The sequence below is a fragment of the Lepidothrix coronata genome, unplaced genomic scaffold, assembly GCF_001604755.1.
Source record: "Lepidothrix coronata isolate B3197 unplaced genomic scaffold, Lepidothrix_coronata-1.0 Scaffold9, whole genome shotgun sequence".
Taxonomy (NCBI): domain Eukaryota; kingdom Metazoa; phylum Chordata; class Aves; order Passeriformes; family Pipridae; genus Lepidothrix; species Lepidothrix coronata.
In genome coordinates this window covers 5,345,119-5,361,139 of record NW_016690189.1, presented here as the reverse complement: position 1 = coordinate 5,361,139, position 16,021 = coordinate 5,345,119, and positions in this window count along the sequence as shown.

The following is a 16,021-nucleotide window of genomic DNA, read 5'->3' as shown; positions in this document are numbered from 1 at the left end:
AAAGCACTAGAAATAAACTCACATATAAGTGTCACTGGGACTTTTTCCATGAAGAAATACAGAAGCTCTAGCTGATACTCAAAAAGTGCAAAAAAACCCCCAAACTATCAATGATAGTAATTATAAAAATTGCTATAAAGCTTCAGGTGCTGTAGATTACAGATTCAGCTCTTTCAGCTCTTTTCACGATCACATCCATATTTTCTAGTCCCAAATGTTTATCACTGTTTACTGGTATGTCAAAATTGGCACTGATTTTTTCACTTCAATCTCAAACTAAATCAGCATATTGACAAGCATTATCTGCTTTTATATCTTTTGCTATTAACTGCAGATGTTCTTCTGAAATTATTTAAAAAGAAAAGAAAGAATTGAGTGTGATGAAAAGTGAATGACATCTGGATGAAGATTAGAATCTTAAACAAAATAAATCCAAATTCTGGAAAATAATTTAGTCAAAGTTTTTTTTTAATAAAAAATCTACAACAGTATAGCAAAATAAAATTTATTGTATATTTGTATATGTGATTCTTTGTGTGTTTCAACAGCTGCTTGCTGCTGAAATTTAGATCATGAGTCACTGAACAGCATAAAATAATACAAAGACAGCAGTCTTATTCCAAAACGTATTTACAGATTACTAGTGGTTTACAGGCAATTTTTGTTTGTTTGTTTTTGTTTGTTTGTTTGTTTCTTTTTCAAGTAATTGAACATTTTTCAGAGGCTGAAACTTGAGGGTGCTTTTACCTTGTAAGTCCAGTTTTACTGTAGAAGTTTACCCATTTTTATATGTTAACCATCCATTCCTAGACAGCCTTTTGTTCAGATCAAATAATGAATTTGGGATCCGTATACTCCTTGCAATTTACATTGTTTTAAATATTTATGCTTGGAATAAAAGGCAAGTCTTAACATCCTCCCTGAACAGAAATTATCAAATGCAACCCATGTGAAACAGAAAACATCAAGTGCAACCCCAAAACATCAATTCACAACCCATGGTTGTGAAAAGCCACATACTTTTTTCACTTGAACTGTCCTGACCCCTTGTCTAGGCAGGTTCTTCCACCAACAGTTAAAGAAAAGCCCCAGTGGAAAGACGGATGCAGCATCATCCACTGGACTGGATAGCAGTGTATCACATAGTACAGAACTTCGAAAGTCTGTAGTACAGGATCTTGAAAGCATGTTGACTTTTGAGAATAATAATGAGGAAAAATCAACTTGAATACTGAAAGTTGCATACTGATACTGAAATATTAAGCTATGTATATGAAAATTCTAATTAAAGTGAAAACTATGTATGCATGCCAAATTAGCTGCACTTATGAAATTGAAAGATAAGAGAGAAGACCTGGTTTATATAAGTACAGAACTCTGTCTGTGGAAGCAAATGTAATACCTTTTTTAAGTACATGTCATTGGACATCTTAAACCACACTCCCAAAAAATCCTGCTCTCTTCGTCCTACCTCTACTATGAGAACTAAGGTTGACATTTTTTGTATGTACATACACCAGAGAAGTAACATACAAGTGGTAATCATCTGGACACAAACCTCTGCAATGTGCTCTAGGAAGGTGCTACTTGAGCAGGCGGTTGGACCAGACAACCCCACCAACCAGTGCTCCAGTCCAACCATAACCATTCCGTGCTTCTGTGTTTCTACATGTTGTCAGCTAAGACAGCCACTCAAAAGATGCAGCTGTCCACAGCCTGTGGGCTAATAGAGGTTACTGTGTGGCGAATGTAGACAGTGTGAGTCACTGCTCAACATTAAAAGATCTAAAGAACTTTGAATCCCTACTTTTCTTCAGCAGACTCACACTTCAACTCCTGTAAAACAACAAGGGGCACGAAGTCCAGGATGCTTGAATCCTCTATGCACCAAACTTCCCATGGGTTGTGAAACCTGTACTTAATGAAAAGTAGTGGATTCTCACTTTTGCTATGTAGACAAATCCTGAAAGACCTCTAAACACAGTACTGAAAGCCGTTTTTGTAGAATTCATAAAAATTCATTTTAGCAATCAGGTCTTCATTTAACTTTCATTTGTATTTATATATGAATAGAGAACTAAACCTTTTATCTTACAATATAGAGAACTCTAAACTATGCATTTAAACTTCCAGAAGACAGCATGAATGATTAAGGATTCCGAGAATCTCTTTCTAAATATTTAAATCCCATTATTAATATGATCACCAAATAATTGTACTAATCATCATACCCATTAAGTGTTTCAAGTATTCTCATTTCAAACTCTGTTTTCTTGTCAACTTCTGTGCATCATGCAAAACTAATGGCTCAATTTTACCTCTTTTCAAGCAGAGAAATTAAGTGCACCAAAAAAATGTGTGAACTGCAGTCACTCTTATTCCTTTATCTTTTGTAATGTTCTTTGTGCAAAAAGACCGGAAATAAGTCTTCAAAAATATAATTAGTATACTTTTCACGGGTCTCCTGTTGATGCATAAAATAGGAGTATACAGTTATTTTTAATACTTTCTGTTCATAAGCTTCTGTAACAGTACCAGTCAATATATACCTTCAGTTTAGGATCTTTATGGCACAGTTGTCTTTTATACTTTTTAAAGACAGGATGTGCTTGTTCTGGTGCCTTAACATTCTCATAGAAGTTTCTACCTTTGCCAACAGCAGTAATGACATAAAATAAGTTATCAAAATAAATTGATAAAAAAATGAATGAAGACTCATAAAAATAATCTTGATATTCTAGTACTTCTAGAAAATGGTTATTACCTATAGCTTAATATTAAACTGTATATAGAGATGTAATAGAAATAAAATGTTCTTAGCTCAATACATTTATTTGGGGATTTTTTATCACAGTGTGTAGTAATAATGAATCTAAATTTCAGGTCTTACTGCTCAAAAATCATGTACCACCTGATAGAGGCCCTATAAAAAATTAGGAGATATTATATATTTCATAATACAGAATTATTTACAGTCAATATAATAAACAATCATTTTCAAAGTTTAGTCAACAAGAAATGCTGCAGAGAGGACCTGGACTTTTCTCAAAATAAGGCATTTCCACATAGAATTAAGAAATCCAATATCCATAACCACCCAAAAAGTAATCTTTATCTTCAACTGTCAAACAACAACAAGAAAATGTGAAGTATGGTCTTTCTTCTTACATCATAATTCAGGGGATACCATAATCACACAACGCGCAGTTTTCCCACTGAATTTTTTTAACTGATATAAACCTATATCCATCTTTTATCCATAGGGATGCAAGATCCTCCTAGGACCTTTACCACCACTAGGTCAATACAGAAGTCACATACTCTAGCTAAAGATATTTTAGTTGTATACTTATTTACAGATTTGTTTTTAAGAGGGAAAGCAAGCATAAAAGAGAAGGCAAATAGCATGAGAAAAAACAAACTAGTTTGTGTTACAATTCACTTTCAATTTTTTTTTTTTTTTTCTGAACAACTCCTAGTTAATATAAAAACTGAAACACTCATTGGCTGGGTGAGCATCCTGATCAGTTGGATGAAGAGCTGTGAAAATTTATATGATTTTTTGGGTTCTGATTGTCTCTATTTCTGCAATGTAAGAGTGAAATTTTTACTGTCAATCCCTGCTCTCAGCAATATCCTCCTGTAGAGTACATCATTCTGGAGTGTTAAGGGAGTTACCAGGGAAGAGCAAGAAGCCTGCATAATTTCAGGAAAAGAAAATAATTGAGCCCTCATTTTCTATCTCTAAAAATCATGGTCTGTTTTAACAGGAAACTTGATCTTCTACATCTGTTCAGAACACACCAGATTGCCTCAAGCAACTCTGCTTGTTGAATAACTATTCTACTCATTTTAACTGGATTTATAGAAGAGACAGGTGCAAAACTGTGAACACCAAGGGATATCTATGCATGTTCAGAATAGCAATGTTTTAGGAGTCTGGGAATCTCTGGACATTATATGTGTCCGTAAACAGATAAAACATCATGTAGAATGAGGTTGGATTCATTTTATGCTGTGCAAACTCCTCTGAATGTTTGCAGCCAACTACTCTGCATTTGTGCAATAGGAATTACCCAGGACATGCCGTCCTTTAGCAAATGGCTGGCTGAGCTACTTTCACTCTTGATTTTCTGAAATGCAGCCACAGAGGCTACACAAAAAGACGTGGATAAGGAGCTGAAGCAGAGCTGAAGCAGCCCCAGAAGCTTCGGGACTTAGATTCTGCACTTCTGACATACTTCCAAGATAGGGGCACTTAGAAATCTCAAGAACATTGGGCACACAAAATTAGCTAGGAAGGACCTCTTTGCCTTTTATTCTGGGAGACTGAATTACCTTTTAATGAAATAGTGGGTGTAAGTCAGTCCAAAATTAGTGTAATAACTGTGCACCGATTAAATTTTAATGTCAATGATTCAAATTCACACATCTACATTGGGACTTTTTTTAAATTATTTTGTGCTGAAGATTTTCCACGCTTCTTGTTAGACTGGACATAGATCATATAATATTGCAGATGTAATTACAAAAATATAACTAGATGTGAAATAGAATCATGTGTTTGTAGTTTTTTGGTTGGTTGGGGGGGGTTGTTTGGTTTTTGTGGGTTTTTAGTACAAATACTTTTAAAAGGTTGTCAAAGACTCTTCTACCATTCTTTGCAGTTGGCACAGAAATCTTTAAATGGTAACAATGTTTTTTAGAAATATCTTTTGTTTGTGATGCTTTAAAGATAAGTAGTGGTGATTTTTTTTTTTAAGAATATTTTCTAGTTCTATTAGACTCATTGAAGTATCTGGAAACCCCCACCTCTCCCATGTTCTTAAATGGTACCTGGAATGTGATGCTTAGCTTTATTAAAAATAAAAGAAAAACATACAATCATTTCTCAGTTAGTTTTAACTAATGAGATTATTTTAGTAAAAGAATCCAGAAACTGCTGAGGGGTTTCTTTATCCAGCTTAATGACTTAGCTCTTCCAAGCAGTTGTTTTTTTCCCACTATGATATTGCAAAGCATATATAATTAAATACTTCTTTCTTACTAGGTGTCTAATATCAAAGAAAATGGTTGGACCTTTTTTAATGCAAATTATGTTAATTACTGCACTTAGATACATATCCAAACCAGCAGATAAACTCAATTAATTATGTGTATTTCCTGTGTTCTGCACTGTGAAAAAGTCTGGTTCCTAATTTTTCACTCCCAAAGTAAAGGCTTTCCACCAGTTCTCATTTTTTGTTTAAGTTTCTTAAAACACAGAATCACAGAATATGCTGTCTTGGAAGGGATCCATCAGGATCATAGAGTCCAGCTCTTAGCCCCGCACAGCACCATTCTCAAGAGTCATATCATGTGACTGAGAGCACTGTCCAAATGCTTCTTGAACTTTGTCAGGCTTGGTGCTGTGACCACTTCCCTGGGGAGCCTGTTCCAGTGCCAAAACATCCTCTGGGTGAAGAACCTTTTTCTAATATCCAACCTAAACCTTTCCTGACACAACTTTAGGCCATTCCCTTGAGTCCTGTCACTGGTCATCATAGAGAAGAGATTAGTGCCTGCCCCTTCTCTTCCCTTCACGAGGAAGTTGTAGACTGCAATGTCTCCCCTCAGTCTCCTCTTCTCCAGGCTGAACAGACTAAGTGACCTCAGCCACTCCTCAACGCTCTTCACCATCTTCCTTGCCCTCCTTGGGACACTGTCTAATTGCTTAATATCTTTCTTATATTGTGGTGACCAAAACTGCACACAATATTCAAGGTGAGGCCACAACAGTGCAAAGCAGAGCAGGACAATCACCTCCCTCAGCTGGCTGGCGATGCTTTGCCTGATGCTCCCCAGGACACGGTTGGCCCTCCTGGCTGCCAGGGCACTGCTGACTCAGATTAAACCTGCCATCGACCAGGACTCCCAGGTCCCTTTCCATGGCACTGCTTTCCAGCATCTCATTCCCCAGTCTGTATGAACATCCAGAGTTGCCCCATCCCAGGTGCAGAATCTGGCACTTTCATTTGTTGAATTTCATATGGTTGGTGATTGCCCAGTCCTCTAATTAATTATTAGAGATTGATTATCTATTTTCCAAAAGGCTAGCGAGCAGCTGAATGGCAGGATTAGAACTAGTAGTTGTACTACTAGTTTTTTTAAGATAAGTACAAATGCCAACCAGTTTTAACTAATATGTGAAGATTACATATTAGTATGCAATCAAACAGCAGTTTGATTAGATTGTAAATTATTATCTATAAGTAAGCAAAACTAGCAGATAAGATAGGGATAAAAAAGAGTTGGGAAAACAAAAGAAAATTAAGTAATCATATATTTGTAATCTTTGAATGCAATTGTTAGACTTAATTATTCAGTGATTTGTTTAGCTTAATTCAAGAAGGAATCTAATGTTCAATTCCTATAAATTGTTTCATTGTTCCCAAATGCTAAAGGAATGAGCACAATTGAAAACTTCTACCTCACATAACATCAAGGAGTTTTTGGAGGAAATTAGTATAGCAAGAGTTATGACCCTATATGAAATATGAGTGAGCATGCAAGGGCCAAGGCATATTATTGAAGAGGAAAGCTTGGATCTATCTGTCGTCTGTAAAGTAATCTGGATTTTATTGTCCAATTGTCATTCTTCTCCAGACTGTGACCGAACTGTTCTTTTGATGTTGACTGATGAAAATAGACACTTCTATGTCATTGACATCAAAGTCAGTTGGTTGAGTTGATGTAAAATTATGTTTGAAGAAATAAAAATTATAGGAAGGAGTCATACAGATATACTTTTGTGTTTATTACACTCAAATGGCGTGAGCTATAATCAGTCATACATATAGTTTCACTACATACAGCAAAATGGGGCCAGGATCTAGACTTGGATATTAATGCAAAATATCTTATTGTAACAGGATAGTTTATGAAAATTCTTTCCATTAAAATGTGCATGCATTCCCAGTATGTGAATATTCCCAGTAATTGCAAATATGTCAACAGGTCAAAAAGTTTCTCCTTTCATTATAGTCTTCTGCTTTTCCTTCAGCCAACAAGTTCCCAAAACTGTGATACAGAGACAGTGAATTAATTAATAAATTCTTCTCATAAATTTTACTTTTTAAATTATGGGCAAGCTTCTAAATGTTCTTAATTTCCTTGTTATGCAACACAATCAAAGTACATGATACATATGTAGCAGTGAGCACAGTTTATGTGCTTGTTCACTTATAAACACTCTATATAAGTTTCCTTTTTCTAAATTATGAGTTGATTTAAGAGAAAAAGAAGAGACTGGAAACTTTTCTCCCTCTCAGTTCTCAGGCATGCTGTTCTTACAACAATGGGAAGAAATGTAACAACTGTTTACCTCAATCAGTCACTTCTGTTCTTAATATCAAGGTCAATGTAAAAACACCCAACCAAAAAAATCTCAGAATATTCACATTAAAACCAACCAACCAACCAACCAACCAACCAACCAAAATACTTAGTGGAGTGAATGAGATAGTAATGAAGTTTTCCTTTACAAAGGATTTGATTAGGAAAAAATTGCCTTAAATATGTTGTCTTTAAAGTAGATAGAGGTGATTAAATAACATGATGTTCATCATTGTTAATAGTTGACTCCTATTCGCATCATAGCTAAAAGCATAAAAAACTGTGCATGGGGACTTATTTCAAACAGTTATATAGGGATAAGTGGACCTGTTATATGAAAGGAAAATAGCAGTTGTTATTTATATTCTTTTTCTTAGAAATTTATCTCTTTATCTGTTTTTTTTCTTTTCCTTTCTTCTTTGAACAGAATGAATTATTAGATAGATGTCTCTGCCATTTATCTTTATTTCTTGGAAAGTTACATACAGCTCTCTTTGTTGAAGTCCAGTGAGCCTAGAACCTGTTTTCTTGAGGTTTGATCTGCCCTGTAATTTGAATTTATTGTGTTCTATATTTTGGTTAGTCTCAAGTGTCTTTGGAAGTTGATATACTGTCTCTGATGTTTTGAATTTAGTATTGCGAATAAACTACTTACAGAAAAATGTGAGAACATGGTTTCTAAATTTAGATTGTGTTTTATGTAAATGATTGAATATATGTGAACAAAATGTTTTATTTTTATCATGAGCTCTATTACTTGTAGATGACCCGTGTATATGAGAATATATAATTTTTAACAATCACTATTGACAATCTACATTTGTATTTTATCTCTTCAAGTGACAAATTCATTTGGTCATTTTTAAAGTGTCAAAAATATGTGTCAAAAGTGTTTGAATAATAATAATAATAAAATCAGAAAAAAAGCCACAGAACTACCTTTCATTCAATTAAAAAAACAAAATCTGTGTTGTTTGATTCCAAAATTTGGATATGAGAAAAAAAACCTGCTAGGTTTAAACAAAAGCCTTGGGCTAACAGAGACTGGGGAAAAAACTTCATCTAGAGTCTAGACAAGGATCCATTGATGTCATGGGTTTGGAATGTCCTGCCCAAGCCTAGAGAAACCCTTATCTCATCAAACCTCTGCAGAAGACCCATTGTGCTTTATCTCTCCCTTTGTGTTCCCTGAATCCTTGCATGGATTTTCCTTTTCCCCCCATGGAAATCCCCCAAGATAAAGTGAGTTTTTCCCCATGAGGTAATTCCTAAGACCCCAAGAAGTGTAACTTGGATTTTCCTTTCATGCCATCTCTGTGAAAACCCCAAATTGTGTAAGTTAGGTTTTGCCCTTATGTCATCCCCTGAAACCCCGTTTGTAATAGTTACCACCCCCTGTTGAATATGTAAACCCTAAACCCTTTAAATATGAACTTGCAAGTCCAATGAAACATTTCAGTTTTCTACCTCCGCTGGGACAGTCTTAGCGTTATTGACCTCCAGACTGTGTTTTTCTACTCTTCTAAACATTCTAATTAAAGCAATATATAGTTAGCAAACACATTAAATTAGTTTCACACAAGTTTTTTGTTTCTTTAAGTTTCTTCCAGTAGTGGATGTACAGTAGGTTGGAGTAAAGCTAAGGGTCAAATCTAGTGATTAGGACATCTACACAGGGAGGGACCTTCGTAATTCCAGTTTCCACCAGGATGGAGTAATTATTTGAAATACTGCTGCAATTTCTGGAACAGAAAATGGAAATCAGGACTCTGTCTCCCATATGAATGTTTCAGCAAGTGGCTGAAAAACACTTCTTATTCTTGAACTTTTGCTCAATAAATATTTTCTACTTAATGCAATGGTTTCAACAAGCCAGAGACTGCCTAGCATTGTGATTAATATTGGTTTAATTCATCTTGGGTCAAATGGGGGAACTGAACTCGATAATCACTCATCCTGAGCCATTGGGTAAATACAACATTAGAATAACGTTAAATAGTCATGGCCTTGAACAGGACGCTAGGATCTTCTCACACTGCATGCTTAGAAAGATTTTCAAAGACTGAATTGTAAGCTGCAGGGAAACTTTAATGCCAAGAATTTGGTCAAGCTTAAAAGGAAAGATATAGGAGCACATTAAGAAAGTATTTCATTGGGACATATGCAGACAGGACAAAGACACCAATATCTTTTCATGACCTCAATAGCTGGTGATACCTGAAAAAACATGTTCTTTTTTTTTTTGTTTGTTTGTTTTTTAGTTTGGGTTTTCTTTATGTGGTTTGTTTGGTTGGTTGGTTTTTTGGCTACTTCTCCTTTTCCTCTACTTATTTATTTATTATTTTATTTATTGTTTAGGGTAAATTGCCATGAGTGACAGAATTTTAAGATGTCATTTAAAAAACTACAAGTTTATAACAGGCATGACTGACTGTTACTAAGCTATCATTTATGTGCTAAATGGACACTTGTCTGTTAGGGATTCAATATACATGTTTAGCCACATTAAAGAAGTAGAACTGCATTTTAATGTCTTACCATTGCAACAAGGCTTGTTGAAGTTCTTATGTTGAGCAAAGGGCCATTTTTTTGAAAATAACTTATGAGAGAAAAGTAAGGATAGGAGGTGAAAGTTTCAAGGTGACTGTGGCATTTAAGAATTCAAAGCCAGAGAGCTGTCATTCCTGCTTAGACACCTTATCTAAATCCAATCATCTCTTCATATTGGGGGAGTATTCATCCCTCAAGCAGAGTCTGAAGCGGTAGATGAACTTGATTCTTTCATACTCATCCAGTTGAGTCTGCTGAGCAACCTTACTTTTTAAATATTCTTTTGATGCAAACTGACTTCATTTTGGCAGAAGTTATTAAATAAAGATAAATTGTTTCTATAAAAAGTCGTTGTAATATAAATATGAAATAAAATGCAGAAAAGCCTACTGTTGAAATATAGAAAATCCTGGCTCACAGATTTCCATTTTTAATTCACCACAATTACGTAATTTTGCTTTATTCTCTAAGGTTTGTTTTGCTCTGTAAAGCTCATGTAAGTGGTGTCTTCTCAGCATGTATACTTTCATATATTGATCTGCATGTCTCAAAAATATAAGACAAAAAAGATCATAAAGAATATTAGAATAACACTAGGAGTATGCACTTGACTCTGAAATATGCAGTTGTATCAAACTACAAGGAAGGATAGAAGTACACTGTCATGTAATATAAGAATGTGGAATGCCAAAGAAAAAAATTATCAAATTGACTTTCAGTAGTGTATAATTATTTAAAGGATTGATAGAAGATTGTACTCAGAAAGCACTGAAATCAGTAGGAAGCCAGTATTAAATACTTCTATCTAATATTTCAATAAGTCATTGGCAAAATAAGATTTTTCATTTTTATGGTTTCTTGCACCTGCTGCTGTCTCTTGAATGCTAGTGGTGTTATGAGTGGTTACTAAGGAAACAGAGTTTCTTGGATTTAATTAAGACTTGTCAGGTAAAGCTCTTTAGATTGTTTGACTGGGTTTTTTTAAGTAAAAAAAACTTTTCAAAATAATGTAGTTAGATCTGCATGTATCTTGGTACCGATAGAAGCTCCCAAACAGATTTAAAATAACCTGTAGCACTTCTGTTCATTTATTTACTTGGCAATGAAAGTGCCCACTTCTAATTTAATCCTTATTCTACGCTATCATTTTAAAATGAAAATAAACTATATGTAAAATAAAATTTGAGATCCATTTAAAGTCCCTGTGTGTTGTAGCTTCTATCACAGTAGGAAATAATAACTGCTTATAACTCATTTTGATATCACTATTTCACATTTCACTGATAGCTCAAGTTCCATGATTTCTTGTTGAATGAGTTTGTCATACTGAATAAACTTTCCAAAGGAACAGTTATATGACAGCTGAATTCTTATCTGGCAGAGGTATCCATTTCACCATCTCCATGGTAGGTAAGGGTTTGTATGATGAAATAAATGTGGCCTGAATGAATTCTCAGTAACTGTGGATCTATTGAAAACTACTTGGGCTCTGTAAAGTTGACAGAAAAATCACAGACAAGGAATTTTAGGCAGGTATCAGTCCTACAGAAAATCATTAATAACTTACTGAAAAATATGAGAGGAACAATGAGAGGCTTTTTAAATTAATCAAGGTTTTTGTCATTTGGGTGTAATATGCATATTTTAGATGTGTATCATCAAACAAGCTCACAAATGAGTCAATTTTCTTGTTATTTAACCTTGCAGTATTTTTTTTATGTGTATGTGTGTATTCTTTGTTGTTTTCCCTGACCATTTCTTCTTGGTATTCCTTTGTCATACTCTCCTCAGTTACTACTGATCCCACACTTTTACAGCTCTCTGAATTTTTTTTAGTCTAATCTTATGTTTCTTTTACCAGATCCTGTATTTTCAATGCCTCTTAACTCCCTCTATTTCTGCCTTCCTTTGCATTTACTCCTCTTCCTGCTAATCTATTTGAACACAACATCCTCTTCACTCAGATGTCTCAATTTTGTAGCCTCAATAATGAGGCATTAATATCTTAAGAATGCTGATAATGAGCATTAATATCTTAGGAATATCAGGAGTTCAGAAATATGATAAGTAACTCTATCCAAGGAACAAATGTGGAATCTAAAATACTGCTATGCTAAGCATCAACATAGTAGTGTTTGGTGCTTTCTCTTTTTTTTTAAATTTTATTTTTCTTCAAGTTGTGCCAAGTAAACAAGCCACAAATGTAAATGGAAGAGCCTTCCTGGGTAGGAAGAGAATACAGTAATACTGTTAATTTAAGTCATCATTTTGTTCAAATTAAGCTGACTTTGGATTACTTGTGTGCATCATCCATAGATCCATGTATTCTACAATGTCTATATAATTGAATTCAATTTACCTTGTTATTTGTCTTGATGCACTGCTAGAGTTAGACCGTGTGTGATATCATAAGCTTACACATAATAATTTCCAATTACATTCATTTCCATTTCTCAAGATATTTTGAAACAACTGCTTTAAGATTTGATGCCATCACTATACGACAATATACTGCTCAGAATACAAGGAATATAACATCAGTTCAGAATAAACTGGATCTTAATTAAGACAGGATATTGGAGACTAACAGAATATAGATATGCAAAATCCAGCATGATTTATGTCTTTAATTTTACCTGAGGATTTAATTTTACGTGAGGGTTCTAAGGTAAGTGCAAATGGTGAAGTTTAGCTACTCGTTAACTTATAGCATTTTTGCCTCACAGAATCATAGAATCACTTAGGTTGGAAAAAACCTCTAAGACCATCGAGTCCAATTTAACAGTGTCAAGTCCACCACTTATTCATGACCCATCTAGTTGCATGTGTTGATTCTGTTAGTGAGTTGATAACACCAGTAAAAAAATGGATCTTCTAGCATGCTGATCCAGTACTAATGTTGAAGAATAAGTTGTCCATAATAGTCACCTTTAATGTTATATTGTGCAACAAATTAATAATTTCTGACTCTATCCTGTACAATTTCCATCAAAATTATTCTAAACTCATATTTGCATAGTGCCTTAACTTTATAAAACGTGCAATAGGAATGTGTCATTAGTTAAACTTATTGAAATCATTGGTGGTACAACAGTCCTGAAAATATATATTAATTTTGAAAAAAAGACAATTTTAGAATTGAATTTGAGTAAATGGTCATTAGAAACACAGATTTTTTTGTTTTTTTTAGAATCCAACTTGATTGTATGATACTGATACTTTTAAAACTATATTTCTGCTAGAAATTGTAATAGAGCTTCACCTATACAATATTCTTATTTAAAAAGTTATTTAAGAAGTTATTTAAAGCAACCAATATGTCAAAATGCCCCAAAATTCTTTCTTACTTGTTAGATGGACACATCAAAATTGCAACTAGAAATCTGGTATTTTCATTAAATTATTAGTACTTTTGTGTTAATTTGTTAAGATTTTGTTATGATGGAATATAATTTTGTTTGCATGCATACTTTTTGAGCTGATGAATGGATAGGTCAGTGGTGGCAAATACATAAGCCTAAAAAAAAAATACGCACCTTGAAATTTTAATGTAATTTAAATTACTTTTATTTGTAACACACTGCTATTCCTTTTCTCTTCATATACAACTCTCAAAAATGTTTCCCAGACAACCGGAAATTTGATTCATTTTTACAAGTTTTCTTGAAGGCAACTATGATTACAGGTAACTTAAATACTCCTCTGTGCCCTTTCAATAATATAGGGCTAAAGATTTACAAAAACAATCCCTCCACCCAAAAAAAAAAATTAACACTTAAAATAAGTTGCACTATCTTTGATTATAAGTTGAAGAACAAATTAATCTGCCTCATGTATCTATAGGACTGGCATAATGAAATGTAATGCTTCTTATATGGTATAGTTTTACAAAGATTTGTATAATTTTTAAATGCTGCCTAAAGATTGTTAGTATGTAATTTGTATTCTGTTTAACAATTACACCGCAATGTGAGTGGAAAGAAATATCATCTGCACATTATACGTAAGAGTTTGTCCAGGGATCAGGATACACTTACATATTTCCATCTTGGCTACTCTTTATCAAAGATGGACTGCTTCGTATATCTTTCAAGGGGGAAGTTTATGAGATTCTTTAATAATTGAAAATAATAATAATTGAAAATGACTATGACTCCTCTTGCTTAAGTGTAACCTATGGTTTAATAAAGTTTCTTGTTTTCAAGCAACAAATACTCCAGCAATTTTAATGTTCTAGAAGTCAAAGTAATAGAATGGATCTAAAATATTACAGGGGTTGGTGGCAAATAGCTCCTTTTCAAACTGGCATCTTGTCACACATGAGGTCCCCCAGGGATTGATATTGGGCCCAATGATGTTTAATTATCTTCGTAACTGTTCTAGGCAACGGGATCAAGTGTACCCTGATGAAGTTTGCTGATGATGCCAATTGAGTGAGAAAGTGGACATTTTGGAAGGGAGAGCTACTCTACACAAATACCTGGATAGGCTGGAAGAGTGGGCTAACAAGAACCTTACGAAATTCAACAAGTGTAGAACCTCACGCCTGGGAAACGGAATCCAGGAGTGCAGCACAGACTGGGATCTACCCAGCTGGGGACCAGGTCTGTGGAAAACGACCTAGGGATGCTGGTGGACAAGTTCAATGTGAGTGAGCAGTGTGCTGGTGCAGCAAAGAAAGCTAGCAGGATATTGGGATGTATCAACAAAGGCATCACCAGCAGAGATAAGAAAGTCATTATCCCACTCTACTAAGTGCTTATCAGTCCACACCTCGAATACTGTGTTCAGTTTTGGTCCCTACTAATCAAAAAGCTGTGGACAGGCCAGAGAGGGTCCAGATATGGGCGACAAAGATGACCAAGGAACTAGAAAGCCTGCCCTGTGAGGAAAGGCTGAGAGAACTGGGTTTATTCAACCCTGAGAAAAGAAGGCTGAGGGGAGATCTTATCACCAGGTTCCATTATTTAAAGGATAGACTCACATGGAAAAGAGGAGGGGTAATCAGTGCAAGTAACTTGTGAGGAGTTTCCAACCGGACACAAGAGGAAAATTTTTCACAATGAGATCAATAACTGGAATAATTTCTCCAGGGAAGTAGTGGATTCCCAATATGGGACACAAGATTTGTCTGGACAGGGTGCTGGACCTTCTTCTCTAGATTGTGTTTTTTGCCAAGAAAGGCTGAGCCACATGATCTTTAAGGTCCCTTCCAACCTGGTATTTTGTGATTCTCTGATTCTCTGATTGAAAGAAAATGTATTACAATTTATCTTCCTCTACAGTCAAACTCAGATAATTTCACAATAATACAATTTTAAAATATAGTTAACATACTTATTTTTTAAATGCACAGGTCATATTTTAGGAGTATAAATCACATCTTAATGCTATTGCATTACCTATATACATATATATATATATCTATATACATATATATATATGCAGTGACAGTCTATTTTCTTCTGTGCCAGATAGTAAAGTGGATCAGAATGGCATGCATTTGTCTTAGATTGTTTAGATCAGTCCACACAGTCATAAGAATAAACATTATTTATGTGGAAGAATAAGATTATAAATAAAGAATACTAATCAACCTGTAAAAGAACTGTTGTTTTTACATTTTTCATCCTCTCTCATAAAAGACTTTCAGCTTTGTTTGTACTGACATAATATACTACTGGCCTTAGTACATATATATGATCAATGAATTGGAACTCATTTTTGAGAAAAGGGAAAATAAACTAGGAAGTGAGGCAGACAAGATCAGAAAGGCAGAATTACACCAACATTTGGGAGCATCATTGAACATAATTGAAAAATGAATGTCAAATATTGTTTTCTCACTTTGTACAGGTACTGCATCACTGTAAAATTACGAAAGACTCAGAGTAATAATTTCTCATGTAAGTTTGAATAAATCAGCAATTAGAATGAAATCTGCTTTGTTCAACCCAAATATCTGGTTTAAAGGAATGGAAAAAATCACAACATTTTAAGAAACAATTATCCCATACGGTTAGTTTTCATGTGATAGTTTAGTTCATCGTCAGGGGTATTCATAGGACTATTCTAGTTTCAATTAAATTTTAATCAG